We start from the raw sequence: 15,497 nt of genomic DNA, 5'->3' as shown, positions 1-15,497 counted from the left end.
AACATGGTCGCCTCCAGTCAGGGCGCTCCCCCGCCGGCGGAGGAGAGCGCCTCGGCTGTCCGGGCGGCCGACTCCGGGGACGGTCCGGCGGGCGGAGGAGTAGCCGAAACCCCCGGGACGCCCCTCACTGCGGGTGGCGAGGGGGCTCGGGAGTGCGGAGCGATCCTGGCCGAGCTGACCCCCGCTGGGCCGGAACTGCTCATTGGACCCAGGCCCCGAAACCCTCCTCGGGAGCCGGTCAACCCGAGCCGCCTCTCGGAAATGCCCTCCGTGCCATTCCAATCGGCGCGGAGGGGTTTCCTGTACAGGCTGCTCCTGCACACTCTCCACTTCCTCGCCCTCGTCAGCCGGCCGGACACGCCCTGGCGGTCCGCGTTGCCATCTGGCGACGAGGGGAAACCCCGATGGAAGTCTCTCTACGCGGGAGTCTTCCCCCTTTACATCGGGGACCTGGGATGGAGGGTGTTGCACAGAGCAGTCCCGTGCAATAGACTTTTAAGTAGGTTCTCGGACTCCCAGGCCGCCTGTACTTTCTGCGGCCTGGACGAGTCCGTGTTCCACATTTATACGGAGTGTACGAGGTTGCAGCCCCTCTTTGAGTATCTGAAGGGGCTGCTCCTCAAATTCTGGCTGCACTTCAGTCCCACGCTCCTGATCTTTGGGCACCCGGTGCGGAGGGGCTTGGGCCGGGAGGAGGATCTCTTCGTTGGTCTGCTCCTGGGCCTGGCCAAGGTGGCAATTCACAGGTCCAGGTTGCGGGCCATCGGGTATCCGTCCTCCCCGATTGCCTGCCCCTCTTCTGCGGTTACGTTCGCGCCCGGGTGTCCCTGGAAAGGGAGCATGCGGTGTCCGCCGGTACGCTTGAGGCCTTCCGCGACCGGTGGGCACCGCAGGGACTGGAGTGCATTGTCGACGCCGAGAATGGCATTTTAATTTGAGTTTTTGTTTATTTCTGTTTTTTAATAAAGTGATTTTAAAAATATAAGTGTGTATATAAAGGGGGCCTGAGGAATAAAGGCCCCCTCGACATAAAATATATAAAAGGGGCCTGGGGGTATCAAGGCCACCTTGGGGGAAAAAAAACGGGGGTTAGATACAGAGTAAAGCTCCCTCTACACTGTCCCCCATCAAACACTCCCAGGACAGGTACAGTACTGGGATTGGCTGGTCAATTTGGAGCACTTCCTGCCAGCAATCAGGGGGAGCAGCTGCACCTGTGTTGCTGCAACTGGAGAGGAGACTGGAGTTACTGCAGAGAGGTGACTGTCGACACCTGTATTTACTGTGGAACTGTTGCACTTTTTCAAGACTAAGAAAACCTGAGAGTCATTTTGGAGAGGTGGGTGTTGGAGCACCAGAGAACTGTTGGTTGTTTGGACTGTTGGGGGAGGGAGAAGGCACCGGAAGATCCAGGGGTGGGGCTGCCAAATTCTATAGGGAGCCCCTGTACTAGCTCTTGTGTTTATCTGCCATCCTGCACAAAAGGGGCTCCCTCCCCACCCCCAACTGTGTGGCTCGGGACGGCTGGAGCTGCCCAGCTGAAGAAAATCCTTACACAACAACAGAAAAGGGAGAGAACCGGGCGGCTCTAACCGACCCGGGCGAAGAACCCTCCCCTAACTGGAAGAGTGGAGTGTCGACTCTGCAGGAAGGTGCTCCAACCACCAGTTGAAGTGTAACATCCTTGCAGCTGTTCTCTCTCTTCCATCACTCGGCCACCTATCCTCTCCTCTCCTTGTCCTTTTCAGCCCTATCCTCCTCTATTCCCATCCCCCCCTCCCCCATCATATTGCTTGTGTTAAAGAAAACTGTCGTGTGCTTTGTTTCTTGGGGGTGGGCGTAGCTCTGCGACCCCATGGCAAGCCCCTCTTCGCCGGTGGCGGGGCCTTCCCGTTCATATGCTGCTGCGGCTGCTGCAGCTGCACCTGTTGCCCCGTCACCGTTGGCTTTATTAACATCGAAGCATGGGGTCAAGAGCTACGTCGACCCGAACATGACTATCGAGGCATGTGTGAAAGCAATGGCCGAGGTTGTCGGCCCTTCGGCCATTGTTGCAGCCTCTAAAATGTACGGGAAGGCAGTGTTTTTCCTGAAGACCGAGCGGGCGGTGTCCCTGGCTCTGAGCAAGGGGCTCACCGTGGGCGGGACCTTTCTGCCAGTGGACCCCCTGGAGGCCACTGCGCAAAGGCTCATTCTATCCAATGTCCCGCCCTTCATTCCTGGTGAGCTCCTCCTTCCCCACCTGCACCATCTGGGGGAGGTAAAGACGGGGCTCACCCCAGTCCCGCTCGGTCTTCGGGAGAACAGCCTCCGACATGTGTACTCCTTCCACCGCCAGTTATTCATGCAGCTGGCGCGGGAGGAGGTGACAGAGGGCCACTTTAATGTAGAATTCCAGGGGACGGCCTACCACGTCTTCTGGACCTTGGACGGGGTGCGGTGCCATGTCTGTAAGGGGGTGGGGCATGTTCGTAAGAACTGCCCCAACCTCCCGGCTGCCAACTCCAACTCGGCGGCCCAGGGTGGCGACGCTGCACCTCCTCCCACCCCCCCTACACCACCATTCAGTCGGTACCGGAGGCTGTGGTTTTCACGGCCTCCGGCAGGGAGGGAGGTGACCGTCCAAGTGGAAGGAAGGCGCGGAGGAGAAATAAACATCGAGAGGCGCGTCCCCTGGACACCGTGACACTACCCGAGTCTGAGCTCAGCCCAAGGCCCGATCTCGGGAAGTCAACTTGCCCCAGGGCTGGGCTCAGGCCCAGGGTGAATAAAAAAAGAGTGTGGAGGTGGAGGCCTCTTATGATATGGAGGTCTCTGAGCCTCCGCACACAACTGGGAAAAAGAGGAGAAGGCACCCCTCCACAGAGGTAACAAGGGGCCCTGAGGCGCAGGGCCCATCTGTTGGAGGGGATCTGTCTCCTGTTTCGGGTCCCCAGGTTTCCCCTACCGCCACCACCAAGGCTGCAAAGTCCGGGCAGGAGCACTCTATTCCTCAGGATGGAGGGGAGGGGAAGGCCCCGGTACTTGAGGCCCCTCCTGAAGGAGTAAGTGGGGCCCTGCTTGTGGTGGGGGAGCCTGGGGACGCCGCCCATTCCGCCACTGCTACTGGGTCGGGTGCCCTGAATGAAGGGGAGGGCGAGGCCCCAGAGGGTCGGGCCTCCCAGCCGGAGTCCACCACCAACCAGGAGACACCCGACCCAGTTATAACTGAGAATGTTGCCCCATCTGCTGGGCCTGTGGGTGCTGGCGGAGCGGTAGATGGCCTCCTCTCTCCGCCTCCTGTCTCGGCTCCGGCTGGATTTCCGGAGTTGGGCACTTCCGTCTCCCCTGGACCGCTCATTGGCCTGGGGACGAAGGTGGAGGGGGGTCCTGAACCGCTGGCGCCCACAGGCTCCAGTTTCACAATAGAACCCAGAGAGGACTCCTCCGCCATCGATCCTGGGGATGGGATCGTGACGGAGGCGGGACCAGCTGGCGCGGCCGGGTCGTCCACCCCACAGTGTATGGTGGGTGTGTCGACCGCTGGCGGTGACGACCCAGAGGAGGATGGGGACTCGGTGTGGGGCACGGAGGACGACCTTGATTCCATCGCCAGTGAGGTGGTGGGATTGCCGCAGGAAACCCACACCGTTCCGGGAGACGAAGCCACCTGGCTCCTGGAGTGGCAGGGTGGGGTCTACATGAGTCACCTCACCCCTATTTCTAGTGGGGTGGCTATCTTGTTGGCCCCGACTTATCAGCTGGAGATCTTGGGGGTCAAGGAGCTAGCGTCGGGCCGCTTGCTCCACCTCGCCGTTCGCCTGGGGAGCATGCCGCTCCACTTTGTGAACGTGTACGCGCCCAGGCCCGGCGCATTGCAAGCGCGCTTCTTTGAAGAAGCGTCCGCTCTCTTGAGCTCCATCGATAGCGGCGAGTGCATCATCTTCGGGGGGGGTTTAAACTGCACCCTCAAGGTGGGGGATTGCTCCGGTCCCTAGCGCGGCCAAGCGTCGGTGGAGAAGTTGAGGGAACTGATCATCTCCCTCACCTTGGTGGATGTCTGGCAGAATCTCCATCCCGACTCCAGCGCCTTCACGTGGAGGTCTGGAGGAGGAGGGTCCCGAATCGACCGCCTCTACTTTTCGTCTCAGCGGCCTCCATACGGCTGGTGCCGTGCTTGGACCACCACCTGGTGTGGGCGGAGTTCATTCCGCTCCGCACGTGTGCGAGGTCCGCATACTGGCACTTTTGCGTGGAGCACCACGCACCTCCTCTATCTGGGAGTCCACCTTAGCCCCGCTGAGGAAGCCTGGCCGGCAAACTGGCAGGAGTTGAAGGTGAAAGTCACCACTCGGCTGGGGCGTTGGACAGGACTGCTCCGAGTGCTTTCCTACAGGGGCCGAGTGCTGGTCATAAACCAACTGGTGGCCTCCATGCTGTGGTACCGGTTGGTCACTTTCGCCCCGCCCCCTGCATTTGCCACCAAGATCCAGAAGAAACTTGTCGATTTCTTCTGGGGCAAGAGGAAACACTGGGTCTCTGCCGCGGTCCTGAGTCTCCCGATTGAGGAGGGCGGTCAGTCGCTGGTGTGCGTCCGCACCCAGGCTGCAACTCTCCGCCTTCGGACCCTGCAGAGATACTTGTACGTCGAGCATCCTTCCAGATGGTGTGCGCTGGCGACGTATTTTTTCCGCCAGTGTCACTGCCTTCAAGACGACACGCAGCTCCCGGCAGAGTCCGTTAGCCGCGCCTCTCTGAGGGAGTTGCCTGTCTTTTACCGGGATCTATTCCGAGTCTGGAACATGGTCGCCTCCAGTCAGGGCGCTCCCCCACCGGTGGAGGAGAGTGCTTTGGCTATCCAGGCGGCCGACTCCGGGGATGGACCGGCGGGCGGAGGAGTAGCGGAAGCACCCGGGACACCCCTCACTGCGGGTGGCGAGGGGGCTCGGGAGAGCGGAGCGCTCCCGGCCGAGCTGACCCCCATTTGGCCGGAACTGCTCATTGGACCCAGGCCCCGAAACCCTCCTCGGGAGCCGGTCCTGCACAACCCGAGCCACCTCTCGGAAATGCCCTCCGTGCCATTCCAATCGGCGCGGAGGGATTTCCTGTATGGGCTGCTCCTGCACACTCTCCACTTCCTCACCCTCGTCAGCCGGCCGGACATGCCCTGGCGGTCTGCGTTGCCATCTGGCGGCGAGGGGAAACCCCGATGGAGGTTTTACATCGTGGACCTGGGGTGGAGGGTGCTGCACAGAGCAGTCCCGTGCAATAGACTTTTAGGTCGGTTCATGGACTCCCAGGCTGCCTGTACTTTCTGCGGCCTGGACGAGTCCGTGTTCCATATTTATATGGAGTGTGCGAGGTTGCAGCCCCTCTTTGAGTATTTGAAGGGGCTGCTCCTCATGTTTTGGCTGCACTTCAGCCCCACGCTCCTGATCATTGGGCACCCGGTGCGGAGGGGGCGTGGGCTGGGAGGAGGATCTCCTCGTCGATCTGCTCCTGGGCCTGGCCAAGGTGGCAATTCACAGGTCCAGGCTGCGGGCCGTCGGGGGGCGGGTGGGGGGGGGGGGGTGCGGTCCGTCCTCCCCTATCGCCTGCCCCTCTTCCGCGGTTACGTTCGCGCCCGGGTGTCCCTGGAGAGGGAGCACGCGGTGTCCGCCGGTACACTTGAGGCCTTCCGCGACCGGTGGGCACCGCAGGGGGCTGGAGTGCATCGTCGACGCCGAGAATGGCATTTTAATTTGAGTTTTTGGTTTATTTATCTGTTTTTAATAAAGTTATCAAAAATGTATACACGTGGGGGGGCCTGAGGAATAAAGGGCCCCCCTCGACATAACACACACAAGTGGGGCCTGGGTTATAAAGGCCACCTTAAAACAAACGAAAACGGGGTTCGATACGGGGTAAAGCTCTCTGACCATTTCCTACGTCCACCAGCTGCCTTGCTTTGGCCGGTTGTCTTCTTTTATGAGGCTGTGCATGAGCTTGTTCCTCCAGGCGCTGAAGCTCGGCTCGTTTCACACAAGCCTCCAGTAGATGGAGCAGGCATCCTTCAGGGCTGGGTTTATGCCAGAATTGCAAGGCCGATCTGCAGCCGTTTTGTCCCACCCAGGTCCAGCATTGACCCGATTCCAACGTATAAAATTCTGAGAGGGTTTGACAGGGTAGATTCCGAGAGGCTGTTCACCACCTCCCCGCCCCCGGCTGGAGAGTCTAGAACTGGGGAGGGGTGGGGTGGGGGTCACAGTCTCAGGATAAGGGGGTCGGCGGAGCGATGGGAATCGGGTGGGATCCGCGAGAGGCCGGAATCGGAGGAGCTCGGAGAGGCTGGAGGAGGTGACAGGGACGGGGAATGAAGGTGAAACACGTTGGGTTTTATCGCCTTAAAGACGCTACGGACAGGCAGGTTGTTCTGGGGTCAGGGGCCCTGCAACGCGATCGCCCGTGTATTTTTACCTGCTGCCGGTGGGATCTTGCTGTGCTCAAGTTGGCTACGTAACAGCAGTGACTGGCCCTGGGAAAGTAAAAAGAAAAATAATAAAAAATCCCAACGGTTAATGAGTGGCTTTAACTGTCCGGCCAGTTAATGCAGGATTTCTAGTCATTGTTCCGCCAAGGGCATTAACAGAATTTAAACTTCTGTGTGCTGGGAGAAGCTACTTGAAGCTGTCCACGTGTAAAAACAGGCCTCGGAACACCAGTAGAAACTGAAGTCTCCTCGTCCCCGGAACCATTCTCGTGAATCTTTTCTGCAACCTCCCTCTGGTGCCTTCACGTCCTTCCAAAAGTGCGGCAGCCGGAGCAGGACACAGTACTCCAGTTGTGGCCGAGCCAGTGTTTTACACCGGTTTATCATAAACTCCTCGTTCTTGTACTCAGTGCCCCTATTTATAAAGCCCAGGATCCCCTATGCTTTACTAACAGCTTTCTCAACCTGCCCTACAAACTTCAGAGGGACCCCCCAGATCCCTCTGCTCCTGCAACCCCCCCCCCTTTAAATAATCCACCCCCAGATATGTCCCCGGTTATATGCCTATTTATCTTCACAGTGGCCCTGTGTAGCAAATGGTTAACAGAGGACTCAGCGCAGAGTCTAAATGTGAAACATGTGTGTTTGTGTTAAGTAATGGCTGGACTCGCCAGTAGGCTGATGGCGGGGGGGGGGGGGGGGGGGGGGTGGGGATGGGGAGAAAGGAAGGTCCCACATTATACATGACATCACTTATTTACCAGCTTTACTTCTGGTGGACAATTTTCTCCCGAAACGTCCCCTATCCCAATAAAACAAAATACCAGAGGAAGGGACGACATTCCAGCTGAGGGCGGTGTGTGTCTGCGTGGAGTTGAAAGCCCGAGTGTCCTGCCACACGATGAGGAGCTGACCAATTCGGTGCGAGAGTCCGGGACGCAGGTGAGCTCTGAGTGGAACCGTTACATTTGTAAATGGAGGACTGTGTGTGTGTTATTTTTAAAAGCGTGAAAAGGCTTGCTGACTGGAATTACTTAGGTGCTTTGTGCTTTTTGGGTGGGTGCAGGGGGCCCGGGAGCCGTGCATTTTTATACACATTTGGGCGAGTTTTAGTAAACGTGGATGTAAAGCCCAGTGCTGGCCCTGCAGCCAGGGGCAAGTCCAGATCACGGACGTTCAATGATTATTATACTCACTCCTGTTCCCCTGCCTTAGACAGCGTTGGGTATCAGTTAAACACCCAGTTCCCCTTTCTTACTAATTTCCTGTCCTGTCTTTTGAAACTTGTCCTGTCTGTACGGGACTGACCTGGTGAGATCAGACACACACAGACAGAAAGAGAGAGAGAGACAGACACAGAGAGAGAGACACACACTCACACAGACACAGAGAGAGAGAGAGAGATGCACACACACAGACACACAGAGAGAGAGACACACACACACACAGACGCAGAGAGAGAGAGAGAGAGACACACACACAGAGAGACACACACACACACAGAGAGAGAGAGACACACACTCACACAGACACAGAGAGAGAGAGAGAGATGCACACACAGAGAGACAAAGACATACAGACACACAGAGAGAGAGACACACACTCACACAGACAGAGAGAGAGAGATGCACACAGAGAGAGACACACTCACATAGACACAGAGAGAGAGATAGAGAGACGCACACACACAGAGACACAGACACACAGAGAGAGAGACACACTCACACAGACACAGAGAGAGAGACGCACACACAGAGAGACACACACACACAGACACAGAGAGAGAGAGACACACTCACACAGACACAGAGAGACACACACTCACACAGACAGAGAGAGAGAGAGAGAGAGACGCATACACAGAGAGACACAGAGAGAGAGACACACACTCACACAGACACAGAGAGAGAGAGAGACGCACACACAGAGAGAGACACTCACACAGACACAGAGAGAGAGAGACACACACACAGACACAGAGAGACACACACTCACACAGACACAGAGAGAGAGAGAGAGAGAGAGACGCATACACAGAGAGACACAGAGAGAGAGAGACACACTCACACAGACACAGAGAGAGAGAGAGACGCACACACAGAGAGAGACACTCACACAGACACAGAGAGAGAGAGAGATGCACACACAGAGAGAGACACAGACACAGAGAGAGAGACACACTCACACAGACACAGAGAGAGAGAGAGAGAGACGCACACACAGAGAGACACACTCACACAGACACAGAGAGAGAGAGAGACGCACACACAGAGAGACACACAGACACAGAGAGAGAGACACACACACACAGACACAGAGACACAGACACAGAGAGAGAGAGAGACACACACACACACACACACACACAGAGATGCACACACAGAGAGACAGACACAGAGAGAGAGAGAGACACACACACACACACACAGACACACAGACAGAGAGAGAGACACACACAGAGAGAGAGATGCACACACAGAGAGACACACACACACAGACACACAGAGAGAGAGACACACTCACACAGACACAGAGAGAGAGAGAGAGACACACACACACAGAGACACAGACACAGAGAGAGAGAGACACAGAGAGAGAGAGAGAGAGAGAGAGAGATGCACACACAGAGAGACACAGACAGAGAGAGAGAGACACACACACACAGGCACACACAGACACACACTTTCACACACACACACATAGGCACACACAGACAGACACACACTTTCACACACACACACACAGGCACACACAGACAGACACACACTCGTGTACAAATTCACACACACACACACACACACTCACAGTCTCTCTGTTTCCAGGGAATGCTCCCATATTGAAATAAAATGAAACCCCCATGTGCCTTTCAGTGGCACGGGACGTCCCCAAGCTTCACAGCCAACGAAATAATCCTGAAGTGTAGTCACTGCTTTAATGTAGGAAATGCGGCAGCCAACTTGCGCACAGCAAGATCCCACAAACAGGAATGTGATAAACAATCTGTTTTCGCGATGTTGGCTGGCGGATACATTGAGTTAATCGAGTCGTTTGTCGTCTCCGCTCCCACTGCCCTCGTAGTCGTTGCCACCCACTGCGTAAAGAAACTTCCTCCTCGCATCCCTCCCACCCCGCGTCTCTCGCCCAAAACCTCCAATCTGTGTCATGTCCTCCCCCAGTCCTTGTACCGTCAGCTAACGGGAACAGCTTCTCCTTGTCTACCTTCTCGAAACCTGTCATAAAATATTATCCCCAGGACACCGGGGATTGGTTTGTGCTAAATTAGTTGATTGCTCCCTGCGGAGGTGGCTGGACTCACTACTATCACTCTCTCCGCCCTGCCCCCTGAGCTGGGGGGGGGTGGGGCGGTTTTAGGGAAAGTTTCCTCCCCCCCCACCTCCTCCAGCATCCCCCCTTCCCCGATCACCGCTCATGAATTCCCCCTGCAGAACATGCACACGAATGGATGTCAGGTTGCGCCTGTATTGAGACGTGACGCACCTTGCAGTCAAATAGCGCTCTGAAAAGCCGTACGCTACATGCCTGGAGAACTTTAGCTAGGAGGAGAGATTGGGTCGGCTGGGGGTTGTTTTCTTTGGAACAGAGTGGGGGTGGGGGGGGGGGGGCCGCGAGGGGAGATTTAATGGCGGTGTATAAAATTAGGAAGGCCCTAGTCCCCTTGGTTGAGGGTGTCCATAACCAGGGGGCATAGATTTAGGGTAAGAGGTAGCAGGTTTAGAGGGGAGATCTTTACACCCAGAGGATGGTGGGGATCTGGAACTCACTGCCTGAAAGGGCGATAGAGGCAGAAACCCTCGTCACGTTTTTTAAAAAAGTACTTGGGCCTTGTAGGTTCGGACACTTCAAGGGCACATCCAAGAGCTGGGAAGTGGGATTGTGCTGGATGGCTTCTTGTCGGGCGTTGCAGTCCCCCACTGCCTTTTCCTGCAGATTTTTATCTCCCTCTCTATCCTGCCCCCAGACCCCCCTCACGGTTTTGAGCACCTCTTTATCAGATCCCCTCTCAACCTCCTCCTCTCCGAGGTGAACGACCTATGTGTCGGAGAAAAGCGATTTCCAATGTTACTCCTGGACAACCGAGCTCGCGTTTCAATTTGATGCTCTGTGTGAACACCCCCCCCCCCCCCCACCGCCCGTCCCCTGCCCTGCCGCCACCCCGAGCAAATAACTCTATCCCATGTTTAACACAAGTCCCCTTTACGCTGTAAACGAATGAAGCCTGGGAGGGAGGGAGGGAGGACTCGGACCCTCTCTCATTAACAGCTTCCTGACAGTTAGCTCGGGAAATCTATAAGTAGCACTCCTGTTCAACTTTGCCACATCCGGCAGTCTTCCTCTCGCTGCCCTTGGTTATTATTTTCCCACACCGCCTTCTATTTTAAGTCCCATTGAACTCTCATTCACTTTGCCCATCCCCCGTAGGCCCCCTCTCCACCTCCCCATTTCCTATAAGCAGAGTTAGTGGAGTCCCTTAAATTAGAATTCAGATCCTGTCACTCCACCCTCTATAGTTCTTGCACATCTCTGTGATTTCCTTGCAGATCTGCCCCTCTATCTCCCTCTCACTACTTGGAGGCCTAGCGAATACCCCTAGTAGCGTGAACACACCCTTTTTGCTTTTCAAATCTAACCAAATGGGTTCTGTCCTTGCCCCCACAAGGACATCCTCCCTTTCCAACACTGCAATGTCTTCCCGAATCAATACTGCCACCTCACCTCCCTTTTTCCTTCTCCATCTTTTTCTGCCCATTGTTGGCATGGTCAGGACTGCACTCCTTCAAGGTGTCGTCAGTCTCAGCAGTCTCCAAAGCTGAGTGCTGTTTTGAGAGTGGCACGCACCCCAAAGACTCCCGTACCTCCTACCTCTTTGTACTTATCTGGATGGTCGCCCACCTGCTATCCTGAACTCTCACTGCCTTTGGGGTGACCGCCTCCTGGAACACACAATCCAGGAAACACTCCTGCACCCTGATGCTCCCCAGTGGCTCCAGCTGCCCCTCAAGCTCGGAAATCCTGAGTTTGAGCTGAAGCAGCTGAAGACACTTCCTATACAGGTGGTCCCCAAGACACATGAGGCGTCCTGAAGTTCCCACAGGGTGCAGGAGTTGCAAGCAACAGGTCTCAGTTACCCATCCATGATCTAAAGAAATCTCAATTCCCTCTTCTATAATCTAGGAAGTATCTTGTATCAACTATTTTGACAGTGGCAAGTAGCGGGCGAGGTTGGGGGCGGCGGGAGTGGGGGGGGGGCGACTTTGAGTTAAAGAGCTAAAGAATGAAAGAGTTTCCATTTCTCCGTCTCCTTTCACCAGCTCAGGACATCCCAAAGCACCTCGCAGCTGATGCAGCGCTTTTGAAGTGCGGTCACTGTTGCACTGCAGGAAACGCGGCAGCCAATCTGCGCACAGCAAGATCCCACAAACAGCAATGTGATAAACGAAGCAGATCATCTGTTTTTAGTGACGTTGGTTGAGGGATAAATATCGGTCCCAGACACCGGGGAGAACTCCCCCACTGCTCTTCTTCCAATAGTGGCCGCGGGATCTTTTACATCCACCTGAGAGGGCAGGCGGGAGCCTCGGTTTAACATTTCATCTGAAAAACGGCACCTCCGACAGTGTGGCACCCCCTCAGTACTGAATCACCGACAGTGCGGCGCTCCCTCAGTACTGACCCACCGACAGTGCGGCGCTCCCTCAGTACTGACCCTCTGACAGTGTGGCACTCCCTCAGTACTGACCCTCCGACAGTGTGGCACTCCCTCAGTACTGACCCACCGACAGTGCGGCGCTCCCTTAGTACTGACCCTCTGACAGTGTGGCACTCCCTCAGTACTGACCCTCCGACAGTGCGGCGCTCCCTCAGTACTGACCCACCGACAGTGCGGCGCTCCCTCAGTACTGACCCTCCGACAGTGTGGCACTCCCTCAGTACTGACCCTCCGACAGTGCGGCACTCCCTCAGTACTGACCCTCCGACAGTGTGGCGCTCCCTCAGTACTGACCCACCGACAGTGTGGCACTCCCTCAGTACTGACCCTCTGACAGTGCGGCGCTCCCTCAGTACTGACCCTCCGACAGTGCGGCACTCCCTCAGTACTGGCACCAGGAGTGTCAGGTTGGATTATGGGGATCCAGTCTCTGACGCAGTGGTGCAAGTGAGTCACTGTTCCATGACTGATATTTCTGCACGAGCACTGTAGAGGGAAGACAATTAGGTGGATTGAGATCAGTAGAACAGGGATGGCCTTGTTGGATCTGGAAAAATCAGTCCCTATATTCTTGGAGCAGTGATCTCCTTTGCGGAGTTTTTCTTTTAATCATTCAGGGATGTGGGCGTCGCTGGCCAGGCCAGCATTTATTTCCCATCCCTAATTGCCCTTGAGAAGGTGGTGGTGAGCTGCTTTCTTGAACCGCTGCAGTTCCTAGTCTAAACGTGAATTTGGAAGGACTATTCGGAAAGGGGTGGCAGCTGCCTGTGCACTAGTGTTAAAGTGACAGAGGCAGTCAGACCTGCGGGCAGGGCCAGCCCTCCTGCAGGCTGTCAACACAGACATTTGCAATAGTTTGGGAGCAGGACATTGGTTACAGTCTGTTGGGGTGAGGTATTGGTTAGTCTATAGGAGTGAGGTATTGTTTACAGTCTATAGGAGTGAGGTATTGGTTAGTCTATAGGGGTGAGGTATTGGTTAGTCTATAGGAGTGAGGTATTGTTTACAGTCTATAGGAGTGAGGTATTGGTTAGTCTATAGGGGTGAGGTATTGGTTAGTCTATAGGGGTGAGGTATTGTTTACAGTCTATAGGAGTGAGGTATTGGTTAGTCTATAGGGGTGAGGTATTGGTTGCAGTCTATAGGGGTGAGGTATTGGTTAGTATATAGGGGTGAGGTATTGTTTACAGTCTATAGGAGTGAGGTATTGGTTAGTCTATAGGGGTGAGATATTGGTTGCAGTCTATAGGAGTGAGGTATTGGTTAGTCTATAGGGGTGAGGTATTGGTTGCAGTCCATAGGAGTGAGGTATTGGTTACCATCCATAGGAGTGAGGTATTGGTTAGTCTATAGGGGTGAGGTATTGTTTACAGTCTATAAGAGTGAGGTATTGGTTAGTCTATAGGGGTGAGGTATTGGTTGCAGTCTATAGGAGTGAGGTATTGGTTACAGTCGATAGGAGTGTGGTATTGGTTACAGTCTATAGGAGTGAGGTATTGGTTACAGTCTAGAGGGGTGAGGTATTGGTTACAGTCTATAGGAGTGAGGTATTGGTTAGTCTATAGGGGTGAGGTATTGGTTACAGTCTTTCGGAGTGAGGTATTGGTTACAGTCTATAGGGATGAGGTATTGGTTGCAGTCTATAGGAGTGAGGTATTGGTTACAGTCTAGAGGGGTGAGGTATTGGTTACAGTCTATAGGAGTGAGGTATTAGTTGCAGCCTATAGGGGTGAGGTATTCATTGCAGCCTATAGGGGTGAGTTATTGGTTACAGTCTATAGGAGTGAGGTATTGGTTACAGTCGATAGGGATGAGGTATTGGTTACAGTCTATAGCAGTAAGGTATTGATTACAGTCTATAGGGATGAGGTATTGGTTACAGTCTCTCGGGGTGAGGTATTGGTTACAGTCCATAGGAGTGAGGTATTGGTTACAGTCTATAGGGATGAGGTATTGGTTACAGTCTATAGGAGTGAGGTATTGGTTACAGTCTATAGGGGTGAGGTATTGGTTACAGTCTTTCGGAGTGAGGTATTGGTTACAGTCTATAGGAGTGAGGTATTGGTTGCAGTCTACAGGGGTGAGGTATTGGTTACAGTCTATAGCAGTAAGGTATTGATTACAGTCTATAGGGGTGAAGTATTGGTTACAGTCTCTCGGGGTGAGGTATTGGTTACGGTCTATAGGGGTGAGGTATTGGTTACAGTCTAGAGGGATGAGGTATTGGTTACAGTCTATAGGGGTGAGGTATTGGTTACAGTCTATAGGGGTGAGGTATTAGTTAAAGTCTATAGGGGTGAGGTATTGGTTACAGTCTTTCGGAGTGAGGTATTGGTTACAGTCTATAGGAGTGAGGTATTGGTTGCAATCTATAGGGGTGAGGTATTGATTACAGTCTATAGGGATGAGGTATTGGTTTCAGTCTTTCGGAGTGAGGTATTGGTTACAGTCTATAGGGGTGAGGTATTGGTTACAGTCTATAGCAGTAAGGTATTAATTACAGTCTAGGGGTGAAGTATTGGTTACAGTCTCTCGGGGTGAGGTATTGGTTACAGTCTAGAGGGATGAGGTATTGGTTACAGTCTATAGGAGTGAGGTATTGGTTACAGTCTATAGGGGTGAGGTATTGGTTACAGTCTGGAGGGATGAGGTATTGGTTACAGTCTATAGGAGTGAGGTATTGGTTACAGTCTTTCGGAGTGAGGTATTGGTTGCAGTCTATAGGGGTGAGGTATCGGTTGCAGTCTATAGGGATGAGGTATTGGTTACAGTCGATAGGGGTGAGGTATTGGTTACAGTCTATAGGAGTGAGGTATTGGTTACAGTCTTTCGGAGTGAGGTATTGGTTGCAGTCTATAGGGGTGAGGTATTGGTTGCAGTCTATAGGGATGAGGTATTGGTTACAGTCGATAGGGGTGAGGTATTGGTTACAGTCTATCGGAGTGAGGTATTGGTTACAGTCTTTCGGAGTGAGGTATTGGTTGCAGTCTATAGGGGTGAGGTATTGGTTATAGTCTATAGGAGTGAGGTATTGGTTAGTCTATAGGGGTGAGGTATTGGTTACAGTCTATAGGAGTGAGGTATTGGTTAGTCTATAGGGGTGAGGTATTGGTTACAGTCTATAGGAGTGAGGTATTGGTTACAGTCTATAGGGGTGAGGTATTGGTTAGTCGATAGGGGTGAGGTATTGGTTAAAGTCTATCGGAGTGAGGTATTGGTTACAGTCTATAGGGATGAGGTATTGGTTGCAGTCTATAGGAGTGAGGTATTGGTTACAGTCTAGAGGGATGAGATATTGGTTACAGTCTATAGGAGTGAGGT

The 15,497-nt window shown here is 54.1% G+C and overlaps 1 protein-coding gene across 1 annotated transcript in view; it reads left to right on the top strand.

Annotated features, from left to right (window-relative positions):
- Nucleotides 1-7,185: 7,185 nt before the first annotated feature.
- Nucleotides 7,186-15,497, top strand: part of LOC137364324 (nck-associated protein 5-like) — a gene marked incomplete at its 3' end in the record, with an annotated part of 30,783 nt that continues 22,471 nt past the window's right edge. The window contains exon 1 of the mRNA XM_068027608.1: nt 7,186-7,390. The remainder of the gene's footprint in view (nt 7,391-15,497) is intronic.

Source organism: Heterodontus francisci, unplaced genomic scaffold (genome assembly GCF_036365525.1).
Source record: "Heterodontus francisci isolate sHetFra1 unplaced genomic scaffold, sHetFra1.hap1 HAP1_SCAFFOLD_1602, whole genome shotgun sequence".
Classification (NCBI taxonomy): Eukaryota; Metazoa; Chordata; class Chondrichthyes; order Heterodontiformes; family Heterodontidae; genus Heterodontus; species Heterodontus francisci.
The sequence above is the reverse complement of the archived record's forward strand: the minus strand, read 5'-3'. Positions and strand labels throughout refer to the sequence as shown.